Source organism: Lipotes vexillifer, unplaced genomic scaffold (assembly GCF_000442215.2).
Source record: "Lipotes vexillifer unplaced genomic scaffold, Lipotes_vexillifer_v1.1 scaffold230, whole genome shotgun sequence".
In the NCBI taxonomy this organism is placed as follows: domain Eukaryota; kingdom Metazoa; phylum Chordata; class Mammalia; order Artiodactyla; family Lipotidae; genus Lipotes; species Lipotes vexillifer.
In genome coordinates, this window is record NW_006775143.1 from 4074533 (window position 1) to 4083028 (window position 8496).

An 8496-nucleotide genomic window follows, 5' to 3' on the forward strand; every position below is an offset into this window, starting at 1 on the left:
ATAGACATCTTTTGTGATTTGACCAGGGACAATGGAGGAAGAATTCTGTTGCCTGGATACGCACCCAGTGGTGTATTTAGCTACACTGGCGTCTAACACTTCAAGTCAGCAGAAGAACAGTGCACATCTTTTCAACAAATGTAAACCAATTGCCCGCTATGTACCAGGAGGTGTTCTAAGGTGTTTTATTTTGTTTTATTTTTTCTTTAATTTATTTTTGGCCGCGTTGGGTCTTCGTTGCTGCACGCAGGCTTTCTCTAGTTGTGGCGAGCGGGGGCTTCTCTTGTGGCAGAAGCGCAGGCTCAGTAGTTGTAGTACACAGGCTTAGTTGCTCTGCGGCATGTGGGATCTTCCCAGACCAGGGATTGAACCCGTGTCCCCTGCACTGACAGGTGGCTTCTTAACCACTGTGCCACGAGGGAAGTCCCTCTAAAGTGTTTTAAACACAATATCAATCTTTTAACCACCCTAAAAGTGACAATGATTGTTGTCACATTATCAATAAAAACAACTGAGACTTGGGGTGACTAAGTAGACCCCCCCTCTCAAAGGTTACAAGCGTCTTACTGCAAGTGCTCAACAAATGTTTGTTTTGAGTAGAAGGAAGGGAAAGGGGATTTGAAGTCGGGTCTGTGTTTCCAGGACACTTCTCTGAACCTCCTCCAAACACCTACACTCCTCCATAACTTCCCTGGGGATGCATTTCCCAGAAAAGTGCTCCACTACCTGTTTTTCCATTTTTCACACCGTTAAGTGTCTCCCTCTGTTGATTATGTCCTGTGCAAGCACTCACATTTTGGCATTTTTCCATCTGCAAATACCCCCTTTCTTTGCACAGCTGAAAATTTGATGTTAAGAAGGCAAGGTTAGGTTAGGACTCCTTTGTTCTTCCCAGTAAAAATAACAGCCACGAAAAATGAATTGGTGCATTCTGTTGTGGTTCACATGTTTCCTCCTTTGCTTGGCCCTTTGCAACTGAAAATATGCAGCATTGCACAGTTAAAGCACCTGTTCAATTTGAATTGTTTACTCCAGGGATAAATAGATTTTTACTTCAAAACCAAGACCCATCAAGCTTCAAATTTCATAGAAATAGAAAAAAAAAGAAAAGTTAGCCCACTTTAAAGAGAAAAAAAAAGGTCACTTCCTGGTTTTGCTAACATCAGGAAACAACACTTTAGGACATGTTTCAGTGTCGACCTCCACCTCCAGTGAAATCCGAAAATCTAACACAATCAGAGAATAGAGGCTGGACTTTACATGAAAAATGTTTGAGTATCTCAGAAATGAGCCGTTCTTCCCTTCGAAAGAACAGATCCTGAACTCTGAAAAGTTTCCAGATTTCTGCCTCTCCCTCTCCACATTTTCTCTTTCTCCTTTTCTCCAAATAACATCTGTTCTTCTAATTCTTCGTTCACCAAGTATGTTCCAAGAAGACCCTAATGTCCTTACACATCTATATGTCAGAGTTTCTCTCTGCTTCTATTTATAGACATGTGTGTATACATATACTTAGAGGCAAGGACTGGCGTAGGGAGAGAGACAGGAATTTGGAGGATGGAAGGCAGCAAGAGGGAAGGGGTCGGGGAGGGGACCAGGCCTGGGATTTCTTTTCTGGGACAGGCTCATGTTTAGACCTCATTTAAGAAAAAATTTTTAAATGGCGTTTTCCCAAATATTATGTATTTTAAATGGATTTGTTAGGTAGATTATAGTTTAAACATTCATTGGGTGCCTTCTAGGTGTGGACACTTGTAAGTCATTTCCTCCAGGGACATACTCTGTTCTCAAGGTGATTACAGTATATCTGGGGGGACAGAGCCCAGGTAGATACCTAGAGTACAGGTAATATAAACCCTTAGTGGTTACAGCAATTTGCTCTGCCATTAGGCAGACCTGTGTCAGAATGCCAGATCCAAGCCTAAGTTTCCTTATCTGCCAAATGGGAATAACAGCATTTATGGGATAACAGTAAAAATTAAGTGAGATTATTAATGTAATGTGAATGGCGTACAATATGAGCTCATTAAATGTAGGTGGTGGTTGTAATCATGAAATAATTATTATTACTCTCATCACTATTGACTGGGGGTATAAGTATGCTATGAAACCCTGCAGAGAAAAGAGGGATATATTTCTTACTGGACGCTGAGGGTGGAAGCTCAGAGAAGAGACAACATTTGAACAGAAGCTTAAAAAAAAAAAACCTGCTGGAGCAGGAGAATTGCTGGAGCAAGGTAGGGCATTTGATGTTGCAGTGAGGATGCTGCCTGCACAGAAACGGATTCAGGGGAAGGGTTAGCAGGTCAGAGGATCGGCATAAACTGCCCCTGGAGTGGGGGGAAGGTTTAAATGGGATCAGAGGCTGAAAACGAAGCCTGAGGAAAGGCCAGAGAAGTCTTTCAAGGAAACGCAACCAGGGTTCCACAGGCAAGGAGAGATGCTGAAAGATTTTACACTGGAAAAGAGAGAGAGTCAAATGACCTAGTAGAGTTTGGGTGGATGTTTACTCATTAAACTAATGTAGACGTCAAAGAGGTCACCTCAAGGAAGTCCCCTAGAGAGTGATAGGAGACCTCGAGTCTTCCCACTGTGCACATATAACACCCTGAATCATCTGTTATTAATAGCAATCATATTATAATAACTTATTTAATTGCCCATCTCACTCACCCGATTATAAGCTTCATGAAGGCAGGGATGACATCTGCCGTGTTCATTGTTAATATATTGACAGTGCCCAGCACATAGTAAGCTCCCAAACACCCAATGGGTGATGTAGAACACATCATCCTGTATGTTCCCATATCTTTTTTTATTGATATGGAAGGACCTCTCCTCAGCTTTGCAAAAAGTGCAAACTCACCTCTCTTTTTTGAATGACAATTGAGTTCTTAAGGACCATCTAACTTAAGAATTTTCTAGTCTGGGGCTTCCCTGGTGGCGCAGTGGTTGAGAGTCCGCCTGCCGAGGCAGGGGACGCGGGTTCGTGCCCCGGTCCGGGAAGATCCCACATGCCGTGGAGCGGCTGGGCCCGTGAGCCATGGCCGCTGAGCCTGCGCGTCCGGAGCCTGTGCTCCGCAACGGGAGAGGCCACAACAGTGAGAGGCCCACGTACCGGGGGGAAAAAAAAAATTTTTTTCTAGTCCTTCAACTCTACTGTAAGACCCTAGAGACTAGGAAAGTGATACTTTTTTTCTTGAATCTCCCACTTCATTAGTATTTATTTATCATTAGTTCTGCTTCACTGAAAATCATAAAACAACATCTCTTTTTAAATATTCCAGTATTCTCACTTGTTAAAATGGTTTTTATCCTAAGTCATTGCAATGTCATAATTAAAATTCATAGATTATATTCATTTGTCATTTGAGAACATGTTATACAGATCTTCCTCGACCTAGGATAGAATTATGTTCTGATAAATCCATTGTAAATTGAAAGTACTTTTTATAATTTAAAAGTTGAAAATGTATTTAAAACACCTAAGCTCCAGAACATCACAGATTAGCCTAGCTTACCTTAAATGTGCTCAGAACTCTTACATTAGCCTAAATCTGGGCTAAATCATCTAACACAAAGCCTATTTTATTTATAATAAATGCTGAATATCTCATGTATTTATTGAAAACTACACTGTAAGTGAAAAACAGACTGTTGTATGGGTACAGAATGGTTATTTCCCCTCGTGTGATCTCGTGGCTGACTGGGAGCTGCGGCTGCCACTGCCCAGCATCAGGGGAAGGTATCATACCCATATTGCCAGCCAAGGAAAAGATCAAAATTCAAAACTCGAAGTAAGCTTTCTCCTAAATTCATATTACTTTCACAGCATCGTCAAGTCGAAAAATTGTAAGTTAAGCTATCCTAAGTCAGAGACTGTATATTTCAAAGCACCTATACAAGCAACAAAGGGTCCGTTTCTCTGTTTGAACTCATCTTCTTTGTACCATCAAAGAGTTATATGCAACCCAATGTGTGTTCTTTCTTCCTTGCCCTCGTTGCCAGGAAACTCAGGGGTATTGTGCTCATCAGCCAGGGCCCCTAATCCATTCACTTTACACTCTACCTTTATAATTTGGCTTCTACCTTTTGCCTTGTTATAATGGCTTCAGTTCTTACACATCTGTGCATTTATTTTAAGTTGCCTCAAAACCTTTTTAAAGTAGGCAGGAGTAACATGTGTGTATTCATGTATATATTCATATATATATATGTATATATATATATATATATGTTTACTACGTATTATTTATAAACACACACATATATCCAATACTAAAAGTATACCTATCTACATAGTTCCCAGATGTTTTCTGCCATACCTCACTCTCAGGTCTCATGAAAGCATGACTTAATAATGTAAACATAAGTGAAGATTTTATAGAAGAGGAAACCCATTTCTGTTCCTTTCTCCAGATCCCTTCTTTGGTTATTCTGTTTTGAGTTTAATACACTAAACCAGGGATCAGCAAACTTTTCCAGGAAAGGAGTAGATAGTAATTTTTAGACTATGGGTCATGAGGTGTCTGTTGCAACTACTTAACTCTGCCATTATAATGCAAACAGAGTCACAGATGTGCACAAGCAAATGTGCATGACTGTGTTTTGATAAAACTGTATTTATTAAAATAGGTGGTGGGTTGGATTTGGCCGGTGACCAGTTTGCTGACCCTGCCCTAACCTTTCCCCTACTATATCTGTCGTCACTGGACTCTCTCAGGGAAGTGTCACTCTGGCCAACTCCAGTGTCCAGTCTCTCCAAGTTCTTTAGCCTCAGCAAAGCAAAGCCCTCTCCAGTTAATGGGACAGGGCCCTCCCTCCTCAGTAGGCAGTTTCATTGCAAGTTTAATTGCTTGAAGATACCCTGGGGGAGTCTGTCCTCTCACATACACCAATAGTTTTATAAAAGATTTCTTGCTGCTACATACAGTGATCACCGCAAGAGAACTCTAGGTGAATACGACAAATATATCTCCATCTGCATAAGCAATAGCATTTTTGCAGCCTATAGCCATATTTGAGGTTAGAAAGAGGGCTCAATCAAGGGATTAAAAAAAAAAAAGTCTTCATGCCAACACTCACCTCTTCATGAGCCTTAGTATTCTCATCTGCACAACAGGGGGTAGAATTTCACCTGCACAAAGGCCAGAGTCTGGACCAAATGATCCCTTATAGGTTCTTTCTGGAAGATGGACAGGTTATTTTCCTAAACCAATGATTTCCAAATGGTTTCAGGAATCAGAATTCCCTTGGATGCTTGTTAAAACACAGATTACTAAACCCCAGCCTGAGTTTTTGATTCAGTAGGTCTAGGGTGGAGCCCAAGAATTTGCAGTGCCACCAAGTTCTGCTATTGCTGGTTCAGGGACCATGCTTTGGGAACAACTAGTCTGTCTACATGATAGAGATCTCACAGTCCCTCTTATGGGGAAGCAATGGCAGGGGAGGAGGGTCCTACAGCTGGTTCCCCTTCAGTTTTTCAGAATGGGGTTCCTTCTTGAAAGGATGAGAGATTAGTTCTGTTTGCCTGCTGAGTCTCTGGTGCCGCAGCCACACCTCAGCAACTAATTACAGGCTGAAAGGAGGCTGGTGGTGACTCTCATGGAGCCATGGAGGAACGTCAAAGCCAATGGGTGAGCCATCCAGAGAAGGACAGGGAAAGGGGGGACCATTGAGAAGTGACAGATAAGCCAACCTTCTAGAACTTTCTCTTTCCATAAACACAAAATCAACACAATCATTGACTGCAGATTGACCATAAGTAGGCCCAGCACCGAGTAATGCAGGGTGGGCTGCAAGGACTCAAAAGACTGGAAAAGGGCAGACTGCCCTCAGGAACTCTTAATCTTATATGGAAGGCAAAATTCACGACAAGTGTCAAGACAAGTCGATGTTGAGATGCAATGTTATGTGGTGTGAAGATAGAGGGCTCTGGAGAGAGGATGCTGGTGGACTTGAGAGGTCTAGGCAGGCTTTCCTAGAGGATTGAGCCAGGCTGGCAGGGGCCTCGAGGGACAGGAAGGATCTGAAGCGGTGGAAGAGTGAGGAGAACATGGCAAAAAGCCAGAGTGTGCCTAGAATACCAGCAGAGAGGGAATAAGAATGAGCACAGGGACTTCTAAGTATGTCTCTACCCCTCCCCAAGGAAACTCCCCCGAGTCATTTGCATTCCTTTGTCTCTGTTTCCTGATTTGAGGATTGAGGGCTTTGAGCTAAATCACAAGTTTCCAAATATTGTTCCATCTTAGAGAGATCCCAGGTTATTAAATGATAAATGAGCAGTCTGTGCTCAGCCCTTCTCATCCTGCTTCTGCTTCAGCCAGAGAACTCCACTCTCCTGCACTGTTACACTCATTGTACAGTTTCACTTCCAGAAAGGATTTGAAAATCACTGAGCAAGAAACTCTGTAAAAGCTCTTTCCATTTGTACACTGGGCGGCTGGATAGTGGGGAGAAAGAAGCCAGTTAGCACAAGGGATGGGACCACTAGGTGGGCCGGGCTAGCTTCTGGCACAGCTTGACAGCAGAGAGGAGTTTAGACCAATGGAGGTGAGAATTAGGAAACCATTGATGGTTCATGGGTAGAGGAGTAGCACAGGGAGAGGAGTGGAATTGGGCCCACGAGCAGCCAGGGAAGCAAAATCTCAACTGCTCAGAGGTTCTGAGTAAAAAAAACAAAAGGGTGATTTTTTTCCCCCTTGTCAGCCTTCCCTCCCAGGACATTGTAGTGTATGCAAAACGTGTAACTGTAAGACAAACATTTTTTTCCACTGCCCTTCTGAGCCCCACGGGCCTTCAGGAAGACCTGCACTTCAAGCAAAGCCTTTTTATTTTTCAACACCCACAGCTTCCATTCAACAATCAGAAGTTTTCCACTTTCATCAAAGAGACTGCAGAGAAAGGTCGAGGGAGCAGTCTGTTCTCAGCAGCTCTGGGAAGGTTACAGAGCCCCCTGCTACCCACTCACTGCTTATGCCCACCAGAGGACACAGTCTTCTCCCCGAATCAGCCGGGTGCATACCCCACAGAACACTGGTTCGCTTCATTCCCACCTCAGCTACAGATCAAATGAATATGTACACCTACTTCTTCCAAAACCAGGTCCAACGTGGGATCAAGGGGACCTTAGCTTCCTTGACTATAAAATGGGTACATTTTATACCACTCTATTTAGCGCCCCCCCCCCCAAAATTTACCTCTTGATGGCTCTTCCATCTCCAGAATCTATGATCTTACGGATTCACTCGGAAGGAATATCCAGACCAATTCCTAGAGTGACCCAACTTAGGTTACGGTCAGCAGTGGGATCTCTGCAAAGGTGGCAGTGGTAATAATCCAAGCTTGGCTTTGGACACAGGACCTTTCCTTGGGGGGATCTGGGATTTCTGCTTGCTCTCAGAGATATATGGCAGCCAAAAAGTGAGCAGAAAGGGGAGGGGTGCTACAAAGACCTGGGTACTTCCAAATGAAGTTTTCAAAGAGTTACATCCGGAGGCACCAATTATGCAGTGATTCATTTTTTAAATGGTATTTTGAAATGGAGATCATTAGTAACCACAGATGTGACGCAGCTCTGCCCCCCAGAGAATCTATCTACTCTATCTGTCTAAATTCCAGACTATTTGGAACGTTGAACCAGAATGGTCCAATACCATCTGCCAAGTCTATTCCCGTTCATGAGGTACTCATATCACTAGCTCATTTGATCTTCATGGTGGCTGTCAGTGCAGATGGGGAAAAGAGAGGGGCATAAGGATTTGTGCAAGGACCCAAGACCATTATGGGGTTGGGCTGCGACAAGACGTCAGGTTTTCAGCCTTCAAGTGCAATGCCAGTTGAATGATTTAGCATGGGTTCAGGGGCCAGACAGGTATAGCTATGCACCCAAGTTATCTTGCAACTTTGACTGAGGCAGTGTTCATCCTCTCTGATCCTCAATTTTCCCATCTGTAAAAAAGAAATATTAGCTGCCTCAGAGGGCAGAGCTGAGGGTGAAGTGAGGGATTGTGTAAATCTCCTAGCACTGCGCCTGTGACAGAAGAGGTTCAACTGTAGTGGTCACATACACACACACCACACAGCACACACAACACACACATATGCACACATCATGTACCACACAGTATGCACCACACATGCACAGCATACACGTATCACACACACACACCCCACAGGCAACACGTGCACACACCATACAGAACAAACACACCCCCTGCATTCCGCACCATATACCACTTCCCGACACCCACCCTCACGGCCAATTCCTTCCCCTTTTTCTGAGTTTTATGGCAGGCCCAAGTTTATATGCAAATTTAACAGATCCCATTACACTCTCCAGGAATTTTTGTTCAGAAGATCAGTGTTTCCAGATTCCTGCTCTCTAACGGTATCTTTGAACCTGTCACCAAATTTCATACTGCCATGAGCTTGTCTCCCTTTGGATCAATCTCCACATTTGTGGGCTCTTCCGTCCCAGATATCTGGTAGCATTTC